Here is a 14,872-nt window from a genome sequence, read left to right as displayed (position 1 = left end):
ATTAAATAAATTCTAACAACAGCTGATCAAGCTTAAACGTGCTGCTGTTGTTTAGCGCGACATCCGCTGGTTTCCTCTTACAAACAAACAAGAGAGCCGATCAGCTGATCGTTGATCAGTTTTCATGACTGAAGTAGAAACAGGAGAGGGAGGGGGGAGAATGAAAGAAGAAGAGGCAGCTGTGCAGCGTAAACACAGAATAACTCCAGCTTTGTGCCTTTTTCATTGTAGCTGAATTACGGGACAAACTGTTCCTTTTCACCTCAATAAGAAACGCGTAATATTTTCTCTGAATACCAGGACGGTTGGCAACTCTAATAACTTATGAACAAAATAAAGTTTAACATCGTTAACATCATAGCATCCACCCAGCTGTATAGAAACTCCGTCATGCTAGCTAGCACGCAGTACGGAAAAAGTCAGAATAACGAAAATAAACTCCACCTAAACTTGGTTCATATCTGACCCAGAGAGACTGCAGGTCATAACTTCTTACCTGAAGTTCAGTTCACACTCGGACCGGTGGCCGCCTCGGGTCTCTCCTCTTGCCTCCCCTTTCTCTCATCCACCTGCTGCCCTCCACCACTTGCTAATGTTACTGAATCTGTGGAAGCTCCGCGATAGCCACCACACGAAGTAATGAGTAACGACCCTATCTAAGTCCCAGTAACGACTAACGCGTTCCTGATTTTGGCATAATAACTAGTTACCGTGATCGTTACCACAATAAAAACGTAGTTACTGTAACGCGTTACTTAATAACGCGTTAGTCCCAACACTGTCAGTCAGTAGGTTTGATCCTGAAGAGACCGTGAATATTTGTTGAAAATGTAACATGATCTCATGCAGTAGTTGTGATATTTCAGTTGCAAGCTGACTAATAATGCCACTTTATGAGCTCCACTAAGGGTAATAATTGTGCTTTGATGCTGCTTCCTCTCTCATTTGCTTCACTTTAATCATTCACTGCAGACACGCACACTCGGAGGCCTCATAGCATCTGAAAGCTGTCACTGCGCCCCACACAGAGGCAGATCAATGGTGTTTAGAGGAAGCAATAATTTAAGCGACTTTTATACGATTACAAAGGCACTTTGTGCTGAAACAATCCTCCAGGATGAGTTTATTTATGTAGAGAGTTAGGACAGTTACCTGATACTGTGTGTGTGTGTGTGTTCTTTGAATGACCGTTTACTTTTGAGCTTGCACCCAGAAAAAGCTGCAGTGCCTTTTTTGTTTGAGCTGCAAAGTGAAGCCTTTTGTTAGCAAACATGGCTTTAGCTAAATCTCCTGTGGGAGTGGGGGGAAGAATTATGCAAACAAGGTCTGCATAAAACAGCCATTAATAGATTGCTTTACTATTCGGGGACTTAGAGCTCCTACACATATGCAAGCTGACCTCTGAACTCCATTATCACCTAATAATGCCACTTGTCAGGCCACAGGTTGCTGGAGATTTTGCTTTTCTAACTCAGTGCAAATATTACTGACATGGACACACAAAGTGATTTCAGCTTCATCTGCTTCATTTGGTGTTTTCCCTTCGTTGCCATGCTCGTTGCTATCATGCCGGCCGCATGGCACTTTTTCAGTGCTAAGCATCAACACTTTTCTCCAAGAGCTTCCACATGGCTGAGGAGAGACCAGGAGGGCTGGGGTGATAATGACGGTAGACGGAAAAAAAAATACTGTTCCTATGTGATCAATAGGTTTCAGACAGATTAACAAGCAGCAGCCGTGTTTAAATGGCTACCTGGGTGGGCTTTGTGTGATGTGGGCTGGCTGCATGAGGGAATGGGTGTCAGGGGATGGGAAATCAGTGGGAGCCAAGTGCACGTCAATAGGATATTAGTCCTCTGGAAATTCTTTTGCACACCACCTGATGAGGCTCTGCTTGGTCAATAGTAAGTCAGATGGAGACGCTCTATTAAGGAAAAATGTGCAGATAATAATGTAAAGGAATAGAATAAGTCGATATACATTTACCTCATTTCCAACACTGCAGTGACAGCGCTGGACTGAGTGTACTCCAGTCAGGCTAAGTTGGCGGGGACAGTTATCAGCTGACGTCAAGATGTTTTGGGGGGTATTTATGTTACATATTTTACCCAGGCTGTAGACTCCTTTACTATGTCTCAAGTTGCATACTTCCACACTTGCATTTGCTAATCTGTGTGTTTTACATAAAATGCTGTATCAGAACTTGGAGGATGTAGTCCACCATGGTTAAGTTTTTCACAGTCACCAGGCAAACATCTCTTCGTACTAGTAGGATGAATATTGTCAATCAAGTAGCAGTTCTTTGGTTATAAGGTAGCATACAGCCACTGATTTTTATGTAATGTGCTGATTTCTCGTGTTTATGCATATTAAATTGGAGGCGAGAGGCTCAACAAGAGGTATGTTTACAAATTCTGACCAGTAGTAGTATAGTGACGACCAAATGTTCCATTGCCACCTGTCAAAATGTACGCATTGAGCAAAGAAGGATATATTGTACATCCATATATTGGATACCTAACAAAGTTATCCAGAATCCAAATCTTTGAGAATTTGATGTGGGCTCTGGGTGTCTTTCAAGCTTTAAAAAAAGATACCTAAAACAGGATTTGAAGGGTTACATCTTCTAGCTTCATAACCTGTGGTTATCATGTAACCTAAACCTATTCCTAAGTGGTTGCCCAGCCACCTTGTGGATGTTAAGAGGTTAAACTTGAGAACCACAAAAAAGAGCAGTTCACTGGAATGCAATGGCAACTATTTCCAAACATTAAACTAGCTTTCAGCTCAGTTAAATCACCTCCTAAAATTACAAAAGTCTATCCCTAATCTTGAGACTTCCTCCACAGCAGCTTGGTCCCCTGCTTAGCATCCATGTTGATCCAAAGCCCCCGGGACTAATCTGCATGGTCATAGGTTAAGGGGTCAGCCACTGGGCCCTGATCCAGAGAAACCTCCCGGCTAAGATTGCTTCACATCCCCCCCTAACTGCTGCATTTCACAACACTTAGCTGCACAATGTAAGGGCCTCTGTGCTCCCACCCCCCCTTGCTAAACCGCCTGGTATCTGGGTTAAATGGAAATCTGCGACCCTAGAGGGGGCCTGAGGACTTTCTGGGGTGATAGCTCTGCTCTGTAACCCGGGAACAGAGAGACTCTCTGGGCTGGGAGGCTGACCCAAAGCCCTGGGGCTCAGGACCTGCATGAACCTGCTTTAATTATATTAGCTGCAGTATTTAGACCCCATGGCCTTGGCTTTCAAAAGCACTTTAAGTCAGGACAGTTTTCATCACCACCTGATTTGCAAAGCACTCCCACCGAGTGTTTTAGTTTGGCGCGCTAAGCTCCGTCATCATAACTATTTGTCGGACAAGGTCACGTCACATTAACCAGTGATGCACGCAGGCCTTTCCCCTATTTTTCATCCTTCTGTCACAGTTTCTTTTGTAGTGAGGGCCCGGTGGCGCCAGTGTCCGGCAGCCTCGCCTCTGTCAGTGCGCCCCAGGGTGGCTGTGGCTACAATGTAGCTTGCCATCACCAGTGTGTGAATGGGTGGATGACTGGATATGTAAAGCGCTTTGGGGTCCTTAGGGACTAGTAAAGCGCTATATAAATACAGGCCATTCCTGAGTGACGGGCCCGGCCGGCACATATCTCAGCCAGACAGGCTGGGTGGTCAGGATCGCACACATGTGAGACTAAGAGACACAGTTTGAATTAAAACACACACTTCCTGATATATTATCTGATGAAGCGGCGCTTGTCTTTGTTTCTCACTGATGGAGCGTTTTTGTGTTTCTGGGTCTCAGGCATTGCAGGTCAGGGAGCAGGTTGTTGGCTATAGACCCATTTGGTCACAGTGGGGGAAAAAAAAAAAGCTAAATGAATAATTAACAGTCACATGAAAGCATGAACGTGCAGTGCCTACCCATGTAATGCTTCTCCGCATAGTACATTAGCATATCCCAAAGGAGCCGGGAGATGAAATTAGCGTTGTGTTCCACCTAATTGCTCAGCTCTGGCAAATTAACATGCCCTTATTCAACCTTGTGTTTGTGAAATGCAATTCATGCTGTTTGTTTCATGTTTAAATCAGCGTATTTACACATGAAAAGATTAACCATCTCTATTAATTTCACTAAATTCTGCATCCTCTGTTAGCTGCCTGCACACAGCACAGCCGTAATTTTTATTGACAGACGCAAATCAGCAGAAACACATTGAGCTGCAGAGACGCCGTACAACAGGCTCAAAGCACAACCGGCGACTTGTCTGCCTGCAGGAAAGTGGAAGCTGCTCTAATCAATGCTAGCATTTTTGCTAATGTTAATTGCTCGAGTAATTTACAAAGATATACTGTGTGCTGATAGCTGCTCTCGTACAGCAATTGAACTCACATTTCTTTCTTTTGGAGAACTCCTTTGCACAGCACAGTCGGATTAATAAATACTGTGCTTTTAGCTGAAGGCACTTCATTGTATTTATGGCTCCAGTGGCATTAAAACATTAAAACTAGATGTTAGTGGAAATGTTCTTTTAGACAGCTGACTCTGAATCAAGAAGCACTTTGGATCTCAGAGCAAACTAAAGTGAATAGAAGAGAGTGGCTCTTTTCCATCTTTGTGTCGAGTGAAGTTTTCTCGTTTTTCCCTGATGTATAAACTGGCAGTGGAGTCATGGAGTGGAAGGAAGTAGGTGTCAGTCATCTGTAATTTCACCATTGTTTTTAAATTTCCAGCTCCTAACACGTAACACACGATTCGTGCTTCTATTCTCATGTTATGCTAGATTGTTTTTGACTACCCTTCAAAGGGCGATGTGGCTTTTTCTGGATGGCTCATCATTATCTAATGATGTCCTCTGACGCTAATCTTTTTTTAATGTGTGCCTTTATTATTTATTATTTGTTCTAGACTGTTTTATAGTTATGGACAGACCTCTGTCATGGTGTTTGGCTGTTTTGAGAGTCCCCATAGACGAGATGTTAAAATGTCAAGCTCGGGCACTGATACAGATCACCTCATTAAGCAGTCCACATATTTGCCATAAAAGGGTTGAGGCTGGAGTCCACTCCAGAACATCTCCTGTGTGTTCTCCTCACACACACCTCTGACTTTACTGTCCAATAAAGGCTAAAAATGCCCAGAAAATACATAAAAATGTCAAACTTTATAGCAAATGCTACTGGTAGGTACAAAAATACTCTGGTTTCAATAGAGGTATCTTACATGACGTCATGTGCACATAGCTTGAGAGTTGTCCACCATACTGGATAATATAGTCACTGGTCGCCAGGGGAAAATCTATATTCCCCAACTGGTTAGTAAGTGGTTCCTGGACGTTGCTGGAGGTCACAAAGAAGGTGCTACACCAAACACATTATAGTGATTGCTTTGGTTGCTGGAAAGTTGTGTCTCAGCGCTCACCCAACCAATTTCAATGGTCTCCATTTCCATGTGTGTCACGACTTTAACAATTTCGCTGCCGCTCAGACATTTGCTGGTGAGTGTTTGAATAGTACAGGCTTCTAGAGGGGCTTCTTCCCTTGACCATACATCATCATATGTCCTAACTGACAAAAAAGTTAACTTTTTTTAAATAATTCACCTCATGTTCAACATTTCTATTATTAGGGGTGTGGCTCATTGACTGACAGGTCAGTGGCGATACAGGTGGCTGCAGTGGCAAGCTGTCTGCCAGGATTTATCTCAGCTAATTGGAGTCCTTGAACTGGACCTCTGGACTCATATTACTGACAATATGTATAAAATTCCCCACTCGGCCTGCAGACGATTTTTATCCTTCAAGCTCGGGTCCTGTACCAGAGGCCTGGGAGCTTGAGGGTCCTGTATTCTAAGGAGCTTGGAAAGAAAAGCGTCTGGACTCCTTTAGGGTGCTTGAAGACGTTTCACCTCTCATCCGAGAAGCTTCTTCAGTTCTAAGGTCATTTGACCCTATAACTGAAGAAGCTTTGGATCAGAGAAGCTTTAAGCAACTTAAAGAGGTCCAGAACCTTTTCTTTCCAAGCTCCTCAGACTACGATGACCTGGATAACTGAGAACCTTCACAGACATGAGGGTCCTGTATCTTTGGTGTTCCTAGGACTGCACTCGTCTGGACAGAGAACTCGGATGTAATTCCTTGGATCTGCTGGAACCAGTCACCCAGTTCAGGGGTCACTCCACCGATTGCTCCCATTACCATGGTGACCCTGTTGCCTTTACCCTCCACATCTTCTCGAGTTCCTCTCTCAGGCCCTGGCATTTCTGGAGCTTCTTGTGTTCCTTCTTCCTGATTTGCTATAGCTTGGTATAGCTACATCTATAACTACACCCTTCTCGTTCCGCTTGTCCACCACTGCTATGTTTGGTTGATCTGGTTGGTATGTCTGGTTGAGTCCTCACCAGTTTATCCATCAGTATGTGGAAGTCCCTGTAGGATCTTAGCATGGTTATTTTATATATACACTAAAGGATGTGTAATTTGAACCTATGCCTACTGGAGTAACGGAGGCATCATGGTTATTATCTTTGGTTGTTCCTATGTTCAAGCCACTTGTTGACCTTAACATTCTTGTTACCCCATGATTAGCTGTTTTTCCCCAGGTGAAAGCCTGCAATTGTTATACAGTCTGTATAGTGTTGAGTGTATGTTTATTTGCATGAATTTTGCAGTTTGAAAGTGTGAAGTGAAATCAGTCACGAACACTGCATCTTTGATTTCATGAGTGAAATCGTAGAATATTTTTGTGGATTGATTAGTCACCATTTTAAAGCTAGCATGGCCGCATGTGTCGTGCTCGTGTGTCTCTAGGTTGGTGTCTGTGTCACTTTGCTCTGCAGTAACACAACACATCCTCACACTCCTCAGTAAATAGGCTCCAGCTGTCACTCCAAATGCTGGCTGTTTGAACAGAGCTGCTCACTTTGCCATCATCTCTCCTCTTCACTTATTGCTGCTACTTGTGCTGTCCCCAGCAGAGAGCGGCGGATTCACTCACATGCTCAATGAAATGCTGTCACCGCTGCATTCTCACTCATTTCCTGTGCAGAGGAACAGAAAACGTCTTCAGGACTTGTTTCCCTACAATGATGTTTGCGTTTTTCTTTTCTGATGCACACACGCACTTACAGGTTAACACAGGATTGAAGGGAGGTAACAAGATAAAACTGGCTGGAGGCAAATAAACCAGTGCAGGTTAAACGGAGCCGTGGAGGAGCACACATCAAAGCAGAACACCTCTGGCCAAACTAAACCCAAACATGGATCACATTCACACATGACCCGCAGCCCAAACATCTCACTCACTCCTACACATCAGAATCTAATACAGGCCATGTCAGGTCTCATTTGTGTGATTCAGTTTGTCTTTCCTGATATGCTCAGCCCTCTGTGCAGTGAGTCATGGTGAGATGAGACTGAAAGGCTGGAGACTGGCAGCCAGCAAGACCAGAGTGATCCTGTGAGTGTGCGAGACAGAATTAGTGAGAACATGGAGATTTGCGAGGATGAAGTTTGCTTCTTCTTTGCAGGATAAATGTTCTTCCAGAAGCGATCAGAGAGCTCATGATTTATTCACCACGTCCTCCGGCCCGTCTGACCCTCCTCAAACACAAATTCAGAAATGGAAACACACACTTGACCATGGCGGATTTACTCTGCGCATCACTGCCCTCTCAGTTTGTTTGTCCTCATGACACAGGATGCGGCAGTCTGGGTAAAATCAATGAAGGCCAGCACGAGCCAGACAAACTATAATTCAGAGCTGATTTACGGAAGCTGTAATGTCCAAAGGGATTCATTAGAAAACACACAGACCCGTAAACAGCATGAGGTACAATTAGTGAACGTAAGAACTCTAAAACAAACTTCTGATTCTAGACGAATACATATAAGGGTATAAAACTCCTTGTTAGAGCAAGATGAATATCCGAGTTGGCACCACACAGATTTTAAATCTATAATCACACTTAATGCAATAACAGGAGCCCATAAGTCATGAAAGGCTGAAATAAAAATGTGTTTGTTAAGGAAAGAAGCATCCACTAACATTTTTAAAGTTTAGAAAAAAATAACAGTTTCTGTGGGCTTTGTAGGGGACCTGCGATCTGTGCAGGGTGAACGCCACTTATAGCCCAATATCAACTGGGACAAGCTTATTATAAATTATTTATTAATTTCAGATGTTAATTTCAGATCTCTAATACCATCTCTCTGCTCCAGGTCCAGTTTCCATAGCAGCGCTCTAACTAGAAATACCCAAACCTCCCTCTCCTCTCTCCCCGAACCCCTCCTCCTGTCCTCCTCCTTTCTTGTTTGAATTTTGGTTCCTGCTTGGATTATATTCAGATTATTTTTCATCTCTCTGAGGTTATTATTTTCCCAGTGTCTCTGTCTTTGGATCTCTTTGTTTTGACTTTGTGTTGGTGCCTTTAGGGCCTTTCACATATGAAGCAGCACGCCCTGCGCTGTGCTCTGAAACACATTATTTTTGCTTAAATGCATTTGTGGAAAGAGAGAGAGCAGGTGCATCGAGTGCACGTGAAGACCATGAACAGCAGAAAAAGGGTTATAGGACATGCAAAAGTGTAGCAGCCAAATTTTGTGCTGTCTGTCCAACCCTTATGTGAACTCGTCTTTTGTCTTCCCGGTTTAAAGACCTCATAGTACCATGTCACCCCCAGCAGAGCACTTTGCTCTCAGTCTGTTGGCTTACTTGAGGTTAAAAGGACAGTATGTGACAGCCTCCAGTTTTCAGACCCATCTTCTGTAAAATCAGCTCCAGTCCATCTGGGGGCTGATACACTTTTTTTTTTTTGTTTTTTTTTTTAAGTAATTCATCTAATTCCTCATCCCCAACCAGTCATGGCAGATGACTGTCACTCCCAGAGGTTGGTTCTGCTGATGGTTTCCTTCTTTTAAAAGGGAGTTTTTCCTTCCCATTCTTGCTAAGTGCTTGCTCATAGGGGGTCATCCGATTGTAACGGAAAGATGTCCTTGGTTTGTAGAACATGCCTCCTTGTTTCGGAGCTTGATGCTTTTTGTGACTTTCTAGTTTTTTTTTTTTTGTTTTTTTTTTAGACTTTCAGTGTTTCAGACTTTTGTGACATTCAGACAGATGTCCTGTATTTGGGTTGCCACTCCTGGCTCGTCTTTCTGTGGTGACACAGAGGTATTCCAAATCCAGCTGAGGATATAACCTCTCCAGTTTAGTTGGTAATTCTTAAAGGTGACCTATCTGATCATTTCCATCTTCATATTTTTGACTCTGGGACTCTGTTATAGTTTTGCATGTTTAGTTCTAGACTAAAAAATGACAGTGATGTTTTCATGTTAAATGGAAGTTAACAGCTGTTATTAACCCTATGAAAGGGTTATATAACATAACGAGTTGGTTTTTTAATAACTGTGGAACCTAACTCATGTCTGGTATAGAAACTCTCCATTATGACCTCTCTTTGTGTTGGCTTCCCCGTTAGTTTTACCACACACCGCAGCGGGTTTTCAGCCTGCTGTAACCTGGCAACCTAAAAGATGTTTCACTTCAAGGAGAATAAAAAGACATTCAGGTGGTTTATTGCAGCCTGACAGTCAGTATCAGTCACATGAAAACAAAGATATGAAGCCGGTTATGATTCTTTTTGTATCTATCTGGATGGTTAACAGACTGTCAGGCTGCTGGATTAGCGCTCTCTGATTAAATGGAGCACAGAGATAGAGTAGTGGAGAAATGCTACATGTAGACTCTTGGTTGATCGATGTGGAGAATTATGTTACAGTGATCCATCTAGTATTTAACAGAACTTAGAAAGTGAGAAATATAGGTCTAGGAAAATGAGGCCTATGGTTAAATAAGTCATAGATTTCTATCATATATATCCTGTTTCTGTGGCAGTGGTCCATATTAAACATGGCCATCTGTATGATGTTGGTGATTTCTGAAACAGTCATCTGAGGGAAATAGGTCCCACCCACAGGCAGCCAGATGTTATTACACCCCTGAAGGTGTGCTGTGGTATCTGGCACCAAGATCTTAGAAACACATCCTTTAACTCTGTTTCAGGTGGCCCTTTAACTGTAAGTTACGAGCTGGGGCCTCCATGAATTGGGCCTGTTAGTCCACTACATCACCACAAATTTTCAATTGGACTAAAATCTTAGGAATTTGGTCAAGACCTCAAACTCGTTGTTTCATTCCTGAACTATTTTTGCTTTGTGTTAGGGCACGTTATCCTGCTGAATGAAACTCGAGCCATCAAGGATTATCGATTCCATTAAAGGGTGTAGAACAATGCTTAGGTAGATGATAGGTGTCAAAGTACATCCACATGGATGGCATGACAAGGTTTTCCAGCAGACCATTGCCTAAACCATCACACTGCCTCTGCTGACTTGCTTTCTTACCATAGAAATATCCTGGTGCCAGGTATTCCCCACAAACACCCAACCATCCATCTGATGTAAAAGAACACATGATTAATCAGACCAGGCCAGGCCACCTTGTTCCACTGCTCCATGCTCCAGCTCTGATACTTGTGTACCCATGTTGGACCTTTTGGCAGTAGGAAGGGGTCAGCATGGGCACCCTGACTGGTCTGCAGCTATGCGGACCCACACGCTGCAAACTGTGATGCACCGTGTCTTCTGACATCTTTCCATCAGAAACAGCATGAGCATTTTTGGCAATTTGAGTTACAGTAGCTTACCTGTTGGATTGGACCACACGGGCAATCCATCATGGTCATGGCTACACGTGATCCTGTCACTAGTTCACCACTGTTCCTTCCTTGGACCAATTTTGATAGATTATGACCACTGCAGACCGAGAACACCTCGCAAGAGCTGCAGTTTTGGATTGTCCCTTTTCAAACTCGCTCAAAATCCTTACACTTGCCTTTTTTTCCTGGTTCAAACACGTCAACTTTGAGGACAAAATGTTCACTTGCTCTCCAGTATATCTCACTCAATAACAGGTGCCACAGTGAAGAGCTAATCATTGTTATTAACTTCACCTGTCAGTGGTCTTGATGTTATACCTGATCAGTGTATATAGCTCTAATCAGGGGGATTGGAAACACCTGAACCTAATCAAGGTAACAAGACAGGAAATAAAATAAAAGACAGAGCACAAGGAACAGATGACAAACAAAAATAAAACAGAAAGAAACCGAACAGGGAAACATCTAATACAAAGACAAGGACTTGACAACAAGGACGCACTAAGGAGACTAGACTTGTACCAGAATAAGCTTAAACACAAAAAGAAGAAAACTCAGACTGCCTTAAAAATCATAAAAAGCATAACAAAATCTCACCCTGCAATTCTACATTTCAAGAACAACTAAGAAAAGCAAACTAAAAAAATTCTTAATAACCAGCAAACCCAAAATAAGCACACATAAACCCACAGACCAAAACAATAACATAAAGAAGGGTTATTTTGATCTGTGAATAATGCAAAGCTACCCTAGTAAAGTCCACAAATAAAAATGTGAGTTTTAGGGAGGGGGGGTTAAATAAATTGGCATTAACCAGCCTTTTTTTTTATACGAAGTCCCTCCAGGAACTTGTGGAACTGACTGCTAAGTGTTTCCTCAGCAGGGCTGCTGTGCTGATAGTGAGGCTGCATTAAAGGTGGCTGAAAGGGAAGAAAAAGCAGAAAAGGAGCAGCAGCGTGCATCACTGTGTGCATTTCTATTTCCATTAGAAGTCTGAAGGTTGTATCTTTGTATTACTTATGTATCACAATTTTTAACTGTGTATCATTCTTCATCTTTTTCTTCATCTACTCGTTACAGTAATATTCATGTTTAATCTTTAACATTGCATTCATACTCTATCCTTTATTTAATTCTTATGTAATTTAATATCTAAGCTAAAGATATACTGCAAGGCTTGGCTGTGCATCATGCAGGAGGATCTGTGGCCACCCTGCAGCCAACATCTTTATTTTAATCCCAGTGAATAGAGCGTGAAGGACTTCTTCTTGGTCCCTGTTCTATTCTCTCATTTTCCCTTTTTAGTCGGTCTCTCTCTTTCTTCTCTTCCATCTCTCCCCCCTGTATGTTTCCCCTCTCTGCCCATCTCTCACAGTCTCTCCCTCCTTCATACATTCTTTCTCTTTTATTCTCCCTCTCCTTCACATAGCTTACTGTGCGGCAGTTTAAGGGTCTGCAGAGCTGCCTCCTACAGCCAGCTTAGGTGAATCAGTTACCATGGCAATCAAACCCAAATAAGCAACAATGGCATGTTAATTATGGTTATTACTGTATGAAGACTGTTCCAAGAAAATGAGCGATGCTACTTTTCTTTGGAGGGATTAGAGAAAGAAAATGTCAGAGGTGAGGCAGTTTGGACGACATAATTCAGAACAGAGCAGATGCAGAAAAAGCCCCCCTCCCCGACTCATTTTGGTGCAAGATGGAGGGTCCACAAAGACGTCTGCTGCCCTTGGCTCTGAGGGGGTAACAGGAAAAATTGGCCACAATTGGTCACGATTCAACTAAATGCCCCAGAACTGTGATCTCACATAAGCGAATATACCTTTTGTATAGACGAACCAAAATGGGAAAAATACCCAATAAAATAATAGCGCAAATGAAGGCTAAATCATGACCATGTGTTTTATGACAGGACTGAAAGTGACTTTTGTTGGATGTTACAGTCACAGAATTACATGTAATGTGGAAAGTGTTGGCCACAGTCATGAACCATGAAGGAGTAGTCGCTTCTTCTGTGGACACCAATTCAAGTTTCAAATAGGCTGCTTATCATATGCATGACATTCGTGGAACCGCCGACTTTTCATTTCATTGCCGGTGCTCACAGGTTGGTGAAGAACATGCACCTTGCTCCAGATAAGAGTCTTTTGGGCATATGTGAGCTACCTATGGCTGAATAAGTGAGCCAGATTTGGCTTATCTGACGTCTCCAATATATAAGGACCTGTGACTGAAAAAAACAAAACACTTTGATACACACACACACAGAGCAGGAGTTCTTGTTCAAAGTTCTTGAGATCTTATGAAGGCTAAAACAGATCCTGAAAGAGTCTGAATAGGGGACTAAAATTCATCAGATGTTGTAAGAATTTACCTTAGCTCACATTGGTTTGTGTTGGTTAGATCTGTCAGTAGTATGTTTGCTAACACGTTAATTATGCAACGCTGGTAATTTGGCTTGTTTTTGTCACTTATTTGTGAATGGAGCTTTAGCTAGCCCTAACGAGTCAATATTAAGTCCAGCGTGTACCAAAAATAACAGATGGAGTACAGATCCCTGTTCTTTTTGTTATTTTGTCTTCGGTACTCGTGCTGTTCAACAGGTTCATAGCACAGTCAGAAAATATCTATTCTTTCCACACAGTGATATTTTCCTCTGCTTTCTAGGTTCTAATGGACCTTACGGGTCTGCTAATGTACTGGAGATGCTTCCTGTGCGTGTTTTAGAAAGCCGACTCAGTGGGGCTGGCATACGTCAGCGCACATCCTCAATTCACATTTGGGCTCTTAAGTCTTTTCAAAGGGCTTTCATAACATCCATGTTTACAAAAGTGGAGGGCCTACAATGACGATGAACGAGAGAGAAACGGGAGGATGAGCGGAAAAACAGGAGGCGGATCAACAAGATGAAGCTTTGCCATTTCCAAACCGTCTGTTCCTTTCGCATCCAGCCATTAGCAGCGTTAGCATCTCCTTGTCAGCTTTCTGGCTAATTAGATCCAATGGGGTGAGTGTGCCTGCATGTGAGAGAGAGAGAGAGAGAGAGGCAAATCGATAGATGTGTGTTTGAATGTGCGTTAACGCTGTTGCCATGGGAACAGTGTTCCTGTATTACCCCACTAACAGAACACCAGCAACTTGCCACTTTTCATACGCCTACATTTGAATGTGCGACTCAGTGCAGCTTCTGGTGCTAGCTTTTGGTCAGGCTGGATTTACTTAACAAGAGCTGCAACTCTCCAGGTGCAGAGTTATTAAAACTACAGAGCAGATGTGTGGAGAGGACACATGTTGAGCGGTTTCATAATCAGAGGATACAGCAGTGCAACTTCATCTGTTTGAGGTGGGGAAAAAAAAGTTTGCTGTGAACAACTAGCTCCCAAACGGTGTGGCGTGAGGTGAGACCGGATGGGCCAGGGGATTACGTTGTTATTGCTGTGCATTAGAGCACAAAATGCAAAAGAATGACTGCAGCTCAAACATCCAACGACATGAATGCTTTAAAAGCATCAACATCAGCGCTTCTCTGACAGCATGGTGGGAGTTTCTAAAATTGACAGCGTCTTCATTAATCCCATGCAAACGTACACCTATCTGGAACAACCCTGACATATTACAAAACAATAATATGATAAACTTTTCAGATTGGAGTGGTAAAGGAATCAAATATTTAGAACATATACTAGAAGGAACAGAATTTATTTCATTTGACAGACTAGTTACACAATATGGGATCAACAAGAAAAGATTTTTAGAATATCAACAAATTAAATCCATAGTAAAAAAGAAATTTAAACCGGGTCAAGTTGAACTACAAACACCACCAAGTGTGGTTCAATTTCTTACTCTTAAAACCCCCAAATTACTATCCAAAATATACAGAATGCTTTCTAAAACAGATGAATCAATATCACTTCCTATTGCAAAATGGGAAGCGGATTTATCAGTTAACTTAGACCTAAACTTCTGGTCTCAGATTTGCTTAAAAACCTTTCATCTAATTAGAAATCCCAGTCTTCAATTAATTCAATACAAAATATTACATAGAGTGCACTATACAGGTCATCGGATGTTCAAGATGGGCTTTACGTCTACCAACAACTGCTCACACTGCCAAACCAATTCACCGGACAATTATATCCACGCTCTTT

Source organism: Mchenga conophoros, linkage group LG16, assembly GCF_057382185.1.
Source record: "Mchenga conophoros isolate Kocher_MC1m ecotype Shallow Benthic linkage group LG16, M_conophoros_male_GT1.1, whole genome shotgun sequence".
Lineage (NCBI taxonomy): Eukaryota > Metazoa > Chordata > Actinopteri > Cichliformes > Cichlidae > Mchenga > Mchenga conophoros.
Note: the sequence above shows the minus strand (reverse complement) of the source record.